The following is a 9,593-nucleotide window of genomic DNA, read 5'->3' as shown; positions in this document are numbered from 1 at the left end:
CCTCTGCTGCCAATTCAATAGTCCTGAAGCCTGCTTCTGGTTTGGTTTTCTGAGGCACAGTAGGTGATGGTGTGGCCTGTACTGAACTGCCCTCCTCTCTCATCTCTGTGCAACAGACTTTTCCATCTGACCTTTTAAGAATGAAAAATTGTGTCATTCTGTCTCTTTGTGGGTTCTATCACTCTAGAATTTATTCACAGTCATTATTTAATGGTATTTGGAGGTGTTTGATTGAGAGCTCCGATGAGTCCCTGCCTTTACTCCACCACCTTGGCTCTGCCTCCCCCATTATCACCATTAAAATAATTCATTTGATTTTCCTTTGAAACACTTACTTAGGATAAAGATATTTTCTGCCATTTTAGCTTGTGTCTAATTTCCTGTGCTGCTTACCAATTTTATGGCTTTTTTATGTAAAGTTTGCTATTGTTTTTACTTTCTAAATATGAAATATGCAATAACTCATGACTTTAAAAAATAAAGGCAATGATAATATGGGGGCAGCTAGGTGGTGCAGTACTAAGAAGTGCTGCACCTAGAGTCAGGTAGACACATCTTCACAAGTTCAAATCTGTCCTGAGATCCTTACTGGCTGTGTGACCCTGAGCAAGCAATTTAATCTTGTTGGTTTCAGTTTCCTCATCTATAAAAGGAGAAGGAAATGGCAAACCTCTCCAGTGTATTTGACAAGAAAACTTTGAATGGTGTCAGAAAGAGTTGGACATGACTGAAAATGATTGAACTACAACAATTAAAAAATATATTGAAATATATTTATAAACACATCTTAAAATTGCCCCTAAACATTTACAAACTTTTGTCATTCAGAAGAGGGTGAGTTTAGCAGCCAAGAATAGCATTTATTGGGGTATACCTTGAAGATGTGTGACATGAAATAAGTACTGAAGGATAAATATGATCTGAATTGGGACAGGTATTTTGGACATTATATAGTCGGGGTTGGGATGCTTTGTCTATGGAGAAGCCTCCTCAGATTCATTCTACGGGGGTAGTGTAAATGTATGGGATAATAGCATGGGAAACACAGAATTAAGATCAAAAAGACTTGTATTCTAGTCCAATATCTGGAATCAGTTGGCTATTGCCTTAGATGTTTCTCTATACCTCTAGAGATTTTCATTTCCTTAACCATAAAATCAAGCTAAACAATATAAACTTACAAACCTTTTCTATCTCAAAAATTGTTTCACCTTACCATTTAAATGTATGAAGACAGAAATGTACAGAAGACATTAAATAGGCTAGTCTGGTAGAGAAGGTTGTAGCAGGGAATAATAACAAACTTGACATTTATAAAGTGTTTTCAGGTTTGAAAAGCATTTTACATGCATTAGCTTATTTAAGCCTCATAACAACACTGTACAGCTGGTGATCTGGGTAGTATAATCCCTATTTTAAAAAGCTGAATCTTGAAGAAGTAATGATTTGACCACAATCATAACTGTCAAAGGTGAGAACTGAACCCAAGTCTTTCCAGACTCACGTTCAGGACACATTGGCAAGGTAGAGTCACATTATAGAGTATCCTTGATGTTAGAGAAAAGATGATGGCTTTGTTCTTAGAAGCGATAGAAAAATATTGAGTGCTTTTGATCATGGGCATGGCATATTGAAAAGTGTGCTTTAGGAAACTTAATAGGATTGCAGTATATATGATAGATTGGAGGCAGTGGCAGATTGGGGCCCCTAGGCACTAAAACTTTGGAGACCTTTGTTAGTAATTGTAATTTTTCATGTTTAAAAACAAACAAACAAGAACCCATTATGCCATACTGAAAAAAGTATTTTATATTTTGAAAAATATTAAGCATTTCAACATAAAACAGGCTTATTTTTCTATTATTTTATTTATAGATCTTTTTAAAATTTTAATTTGCATTTTAATATTGATATATATATATACATATATATATGCCATTCATTTGAGTCTATTTGGTAGTTTTTCTACATAGCAAATACCTGTAGATATTTAAAATAAAAGTGGATTCAGAAAATACACCCATACCCACATACATGTGTATATATAATTGTGCATACATGCACATATACATATTATAGGTATATATGTATGTGTGTGTGTATATGTATGTATATATGTATATAAACTGAGAGAGAGAGAGAGAGAGAGAGAGAGAGAGAGAGAGAGAGAGAGAGAAGGAGAGTTGGTCAGTAGAGTAATCAAGTTCTGGCAGCAGTGTGGAGAGATTGGAGGTGTGGCTAGTGAAATGAGGTCCCCATCTAGGGACATTGTCAAAGTTTGTTTGGGCACTTGTGGGCCTACTACAAATGAGATTTATTCTTTGGCCAAGTATTAGATAACCTCTGTTTTTTTGGCCAATCACTCAGGCTTACTATGTAAGGTGATGACTGCTTACCCTCTTTTAACATACATATTCAATCTGTTGCCCAGGTGTATATATTTGACCTCTGTTACATCTCTCTAATATATTTTCTTCTCTCCTCCAACACTGACACCACCCTGGTGTAGGCCCTTATCACCTCATGCAAGGATTGTTGCTCGTTGGTTTGAGTACTACAAATATCTCTCACACCCTAATCTAGCCTCTACTTAATTGTCAAAGCCATTTTCCTAAAATGAAACCTGTCTGACTATGTCTCTCTCACACACACCCCATCCCCATCTACCCACTTCTACCACTTTAAAAAAAAAAAACATTTTATTGTAGTTTATTTGTATAAATATGACATTAAATAATTAAAAACCCAAATTATCAGCTATTCAGTCATTGCAAACTGAATCTGCTTAGAGCAAGCAATATATGTTTGAAGATAAAAGTTCCAAAGGTCACCTCTTATCTTTTTGTCTGAAAGGTAGCTAGAATTCTTGGACTGGAAGAGGGTTTCTTACAGGAAAGTAATTTGAAATGAATGTAGGGCATTACTCCACTCTCAGGGCTCATTGTAGCAGCCAAGAGCACATGGAGTTCTTTGCTATTTTGAAGAGCTAGCTGGATATACCGAGGTATGATTCAGACATTTTTATTCATCTATGCAACTTTGACAGACAGCTCCAGTAACTTGTCAAATTTTCATCATAGCACACAGATAGGAGTTTCAATGCTGATTCTTTCAAAATAGTTTCTAGTCTTTGCTATCTATAGATTTGGCCTACTGGGAAGTACATGTCAGCCCTGTAAGACTGTGATTTTTTGGAGGATGGATTTTTCTTGACATTTATTTTTCTGGTACAGACAAGTAAATTCATCTGTAAAAACAATCTCTTTCTACAATGAACTTATAAGTTCTCTATCACCTGCAGCTTCAAATGCAAAATCCTGAGTTGGATATTCAGACTCATTCATAAATTGCCCCTCTCCCACCTTACCAATCTTCTTATGCCTTACCTGCTCCTTCCTCAAGTATTTTTCAAATCCAGTCACACTTGCCTCTGTGCTGTTCCTTGAAAAAGGCACTCTATGTTCAAACCCTAGACATTTTCACCCTATGCCTAGAATGCTCTCCCTCCTCATCTTTGCCATCTATCTTCTCTGACTTTCTTCATATCCCAATTAAAAGCTAATCTTCTACAAGAAGCCTTTCCTGATCCCTCTTCATTCTAATGCCTTCCTTCCTTTGATTGTTTATGATTTATCATATATACATATGTATTCACATATGTGTGTGTTTTGTACATAATTACTTCATGTTGTTCCCCCATTAATCTTCTTTCAAACAGGAACTTTTTGCCCTTTTTTCACATCCTCAGTGTGTAGCACAGTTGGCTTTTAATAAATGTTAATTGACAGTGATTTGACTTTAAGGATGTATTAGGACATTAATTATTTATAACTACTTTTATAGTAGCACAAAATTGGAAACAAAGTGAGAACTTATAATTTAGGAAATGGAAGATCATATTTTCAGAGCAAAAATTTTCAGAAATCACCAATGTGGTGACTTGATTTGCTCAAATATAATTAATTGTGACAAGGGTTTGGATAATCGCTGGGAAGAGAGGGTGATTTTACATATATATATATATATATCTACATATATATGTCTATATATAGATATATATACACATATATGTGTATATATATTTATATATATGAAGAAATCAATAAGTCAATAAAACATTCAGTTGTGTTTTTTTTTTTTTTGTTCAGTCATTTCAGTAGTATCTGACTCTTTGTGACTCCATTTGGGTTTTTCTTGCCAAAGATACTAGAGTGGTTTTCCATTTCTTTCTGCAGCTCATTTTACAGATAAGGAACCGGAGACTAGTGGAGTTAAGTCATTTGGCCAGGATTATACAGCTAAATAAATTTCTGAAGGTGAATTTGAACTCAGATCTTCCTGACTCCATCCTAGCACTCTATCCACCATACTACCCAGCTGCCCTAGACATTCAGTAGTATTTGTGTTTATTCATCGAATTTGTCATTACTACCAATATGAAAACTTCCTTTGGGACTGGAGTCCAAAATGAATTTGGTATCACCTTTCATCTTCCTGACTCCTTAAAGGAGATTTTGGCCTTTGAGATTGGGAGGAATGTATATAAAGAATCTAATAAATTTAATGCACGTGAATAATATACATGTGCCTAAGCATAAATAGATAGGATATAACTTGAACAAATTAAATTATGCCCACAATTAATAGGAAAAAAACCAAAAATTAAATATTAAGCCTTTACTGAACTTTGAAATATCTGAATATTGCCAACTCTGAATAGAATATTTCTGGCCTTGTGTAAAAGGTGTGTTCAACAATTCTGTAGCAAGACTCATCTTTTCACAAAGGATTTTGCTAGGTGGAAACAACATGCTTAAAATGCTTGTCCATAATCTGAAACTGAATGATTAATTTAAGATTTCAGCAGACACCAGGGCAAGACGTGACTTGGTTCACACATTTTAAATGAACATATACAATAATTCCTTTGCAAACAACTAGTTTGCAGGTTCTTAAAAAATGGTGCAGTTAGTTGTTTTTCACAGCTGTCTTTATCTTTCATGTACTCAAACCCTTGCTGCTCAGAGGGCTTCTGGTACTGCCCCTTCTTGACTGCAGGACGTGGGATATAATGGAGTTGAGGCTAGTGAATGGTGAAGAGAGAAGTACGTTGCAATATATCTTTCTCTTCCTTTTCACTCTTTATGTCTCCCCTCTTCCTAGACCCGTAGACTCATATGGAGTTAAGAAAACTAAGATCTTGTTTTTGTTTCTTACACTTAGCTATATGACTATGGGTAAATGGTTTAATCTCCCTACCTTGGTGCAATGGAGATAACAAAGCTGAACTCTCCATATTATAGAGGAAAAGGCAGTGGATTTGTAGTCAAAAGATCATGGCTGGAAAACCAGCGCTGTTGTCTACTAATCATCTGAAATTAAGAAGATTGTTCTGAACCTGAGTTTTCTTTTCTGTAAGATAAAGAAGTTAGGCTATATGACCTTGAAGGTACCTTCAAACCCTCAATCCTGTGATCTTAAACACATATTTTCACAAGTATTTAAATGTTGGCTTGCCTGGAGAATTGGACTGGCTTAGAGAAGCTGAGTGGAATTAACAAAATGTAAGTTCTGTAATCTTCCAGTTTGTTTCTAATGCCTAAATTAGAGAGCCAGAGAGTAAAGTAGCATGAAAATGTGTTTCATTCCCCTATCCCAAGATAAATCATTTTCACTTTTATAAGCAGCTCTGCACTTTATGGGACTTAGCACCAACAAAGTGATATCACTACAATTTGCCAAAGCAAATGTTTGAAACTACAAATCCAGAGGCTTTGCTGTCCTTGTGTATAAACTATGTATTTCCTAATGCTAAGTAGGCTAAAGATCTAAAAGAATGGGTGTGCCCAGGGATGAGAAAAAAGTTTTAAAACCCCATATTTTCATAGAGAAATTGATCCTTTTAATATAGCAGAAGGATGATGTAACATAGGGAGAAAAGGGACTTAGATGCCAAAGTCTTGGGTCTAATTTCCAACTCTGCCACTTATTAGTTTTGAGACAAAGGGACAGTCAATTTCAATTTCCTGAGATAGAAAATAAGTATCATTCATTCTCATCTAACCCAATCCAATCTAGTCCATTGAGCTTTAACTTGGCATTAATTATGTTTACTCATTGGGTGAGGAACTGAGAATATAAAAAATAACAGTTTTTAAAAGTCTTTTGGTTAAGATATTTTTGTTCTCTTGGAATTGGAGAGGAGAAGAAAAGTGATATTTAAAATACATAAACATGTACATATCTATATAGATATATATGCATATATATGTACATTTTTATTTGAAGAAGGAAAGAACATGAGAATTAAGATCAGAAAAAGTTCACAATTTTGTTGTTTAGTCATTCAGTAACATCCAATTCTTTATGACCCCACAATCCTTAGAATTCCAATCCCTTCTATCCTTGTAATTTTAATGGGATGTGAAATCTTCCCCACCCATTAATAGGCCTCACACAGAGTCCATTAAGGAAGCTTTCTTGGGGGAAGCTTGCTTATAGGAAGGCTTTCACACTGTTAATTTATTATCCCCAAATTTACTAATTCATTTGTTTTCAGTTTTCAACAATCATTTCCATAAGTTCCAGATTTTCTCCCCGTCCATCTCCTTTCTTTCCCTAAAATGGCATTTAATCTTATATGAGTTCTACATACACATTCCTATTAAACACATTTTCACATTAGTCATGTCTCAGAGAATTAAAATGAATGGGAGAAACCATGAGAAAAATAAAAGAAAACAAAACAAAACAGCAAAGGAGAAATAGTCTGCTTCATTCTGCATTCTGACTTCATAGTTCTTTCTCTGGATATGGATGACATTTTGCATCATGAGTTCTTTGGAAATGTTTTAGTTCCTTTTATGGTTGTGAAGGCCAAAGTCTATCAAAAACAATCCTTATACACTGTGACTGTTACTGTGTATAATGTTCTCCTGACTCTGTTCACTTCACTCAGCATCAGCTCATAAAAGTCTTTCAAGGTTTTTCTGAAGTCTGCCTGTTTGTCATTTCTTATAGCACAATTGTATTCTATTAGACTCATATACCACAACTTGTTCAGTTATGATGTGGTACCTCAGAGTTGTTTTGATTTGCTTCTCTCTAAACAATAGCATTTTAGCACGTTTTTATGTGAGGATAGACAGCTTCAATTTCATCCTCTGAAAACTGCCTGTTCATATCATTTGACCATTTATCAATTGGGGAATGACTTGTATTCTTGTACATTTGACTCATTTCTCTATATATTTTAGAAATGAGGCTTTTATCACAGACACTAATTGTAAAAAATATTCTTTCGCAGTTTTCTGCTTCCCTTATAAACTTGCTTGCACTGGGTTTGTTTGTTCAAAAAATTTTCAATTTAATGTAATCCATTTTACATTTTATTATGTTCTCTATGTCTTTTTTGGTCATAAATTCCATAAATCTGACAAAGAAACTATTACTTGCTCCCCTAGTTTGATTATAGTACCAGACTTTTTTCCTAGATCTTGTACCCATTTGGGTTTTTTTCTGGTGTATGGTGTCGGGCATTGGCCTGTGCCCAGTTTCTGTACCAGCAGTTTTTGTCAAGTAGTGAGTTCGGATAATTTCTAATTAGGCACTGAGTTATGAATGTTGTGATGTTTTCTGGCTCTTGTGATTCCCTGGTTGAGACTCTGAATGGCCATATAATCAGAGCTCCCCAGCTGCTCAGAGGTAAAGGCTTTCTCCATCCAGGGATGTATGTAAAGTGTATAGGAATATTGCTTTGATTCAGGCAGTAGAGCCCCGTCTGTTGGTCTTTATTTATCTGCTTGTATTTTCATTGTATTTTCTTTGAAGTTCAGGGTCCTGATTTTTCCCTTGAGCTGGTAAGAGTAATGTAAAAAGACAGGCAGCCCCTTAAATAGCTATCTTTCCTACTAAAGCAGATCAAAGAACCTGAGCTAGCACCCATCCTGGGCATGCTAGTATGGTTGCCTTTACAATTCTCTACTATCTCCCAAAGTCTGTCCAAGCTCATGCTCATTTCTTCCATGATATCCATCTCATACTCTGCCATCTCCTTTTCTTTTTCCCAACATTAGGGTCTTTTCCAGTGAGTCTCATCTTCTTTTGTGGCACAAGTATTTAAGCTTCAGCTTGAGTGAATAGTCTGATTTAACTTCTTTAAGTATTGACTGATTTTATCTCCTTTCTGTCCCAAGGATTCTCAAAAGTCTTTTCCATCATGACAATACAAAAACTTTGATTTTGTGCTGCTCAGCTTTATTTGTAGTGCAACTCTCACAGCCATACATTGCTACTGGAAAAACCATAGCTTTGGCAATATAGACTGTTATTGACTGGACAAAGTCTCTGCTTTTTAGTATGTTGTGTATATTTTTCATATCTTTTCTTCCCAGGAGCTTCTTAATTTCATGACTGCAGTCATCATCTACAGTGATCATTGATCCCAAGAATATAAAATCTGACAGTGCTTCCATTTCTTTCTCTATTTGCCAGGAAGTGATAGGATCAGTATAAAGATCTTTATTTCTGTTTGTTTTGATCTTAGGCTTCTAGACAGTTTTAACATTTTCTTCTTTCACCCTCAACAAAGGTGAACCTCTGTCCATAGTTCTTCACTTTCTGCATGTCTGAGTATCATCTGGATATCTGAGATTTTTTAATTTCTCCTGGCAACCTTAATTCTGGGTTTTGATTCATGGAACTTGGCATTGCACATGATGTACAATGCATATAAGTTAAATAAATAAAGTGACTATTTTGCCTTGTCATACTGCTTTTTCCAATCTTTAATCAATTGTTCCAAGTTTGGTTCTAACTACTGCTTCTCCTCAGGAGGCAAGTAAGATGATCAGGTACTCTGGTCCCTTTGAAGACTTGCCATATTTTGTTGTAATTTACACAGTCAAGACCTTAGCATAGTCAGTGAAGCAGAAGTAGATATTTTCCCCTTGGAATTCCCTTGCTTTCTCCAGAATGCAGTGAATGTTGGCGATTGTGTCTCTAATTGCTCTGCCTTTTTTGAAAATAAAAGGCTGCTATTGTGGTAATTCTTGGTTTACATATTATTGAAGCCTAGCTTGTAGAATCTTAGAAAGCAATCTTGCTGGTTTGTGAAATGAGCACACTTGTTAAGTAATTTGAACATTATTTGACGTTGCCCTTCTTCAGGATTTGGATGTAAACTGATATTTTTCAATCTGGTGTCTACTGTTCAGTTTTCTAAAATTGTTGGCATGTCAAGTGCAGCAATTAAAGAGTATAATTTTTTAAGGTTTTAAATAGTTCAGCTGAAATTCTATAACCTTTATTAGCCTTTTTGTTAACAATACTTCCTAAGTTATATTTTATTTCATTCTCCAGGATGTCTGGCGCTAGATCAGTAATCACACCATTGTCGTGGTTACCAGTGATGCTAAGAGTTTTGTTAGATAGCTCTTCTGTGTACTCTTGCCATCTCCATCTCTTTTATACCTTTTAAGTCCCTATCATTTTTGTCTTTTATCATGTCTATTTTTGAATGAAACTTTCCCTTGATATCTTTGATTTCTTTTAAATCTCTTACCTTTCACATTCCAAAATGTTTTCTCCTCCCT

The sequence above is a fragment of the Notamacropus eugenii genome, chromosome 5, assembly GCF_028372415.1.
Source record: "Notamacropus eugenii isolate mMacEug1 chromosome 5, mMacEug1.pri_v2, whole genome shotgun sequence".
NCBI classification, from domain to species: domain Eukaryota; kingdom Metazoa; phylum Chordata; class Mammalia; order Diprotodontia; family Macropodidae; genus Notamacropus; species Notamacropus eugenii.
This window is presented reverse-complemented; position numbering follows the sequence as displayed.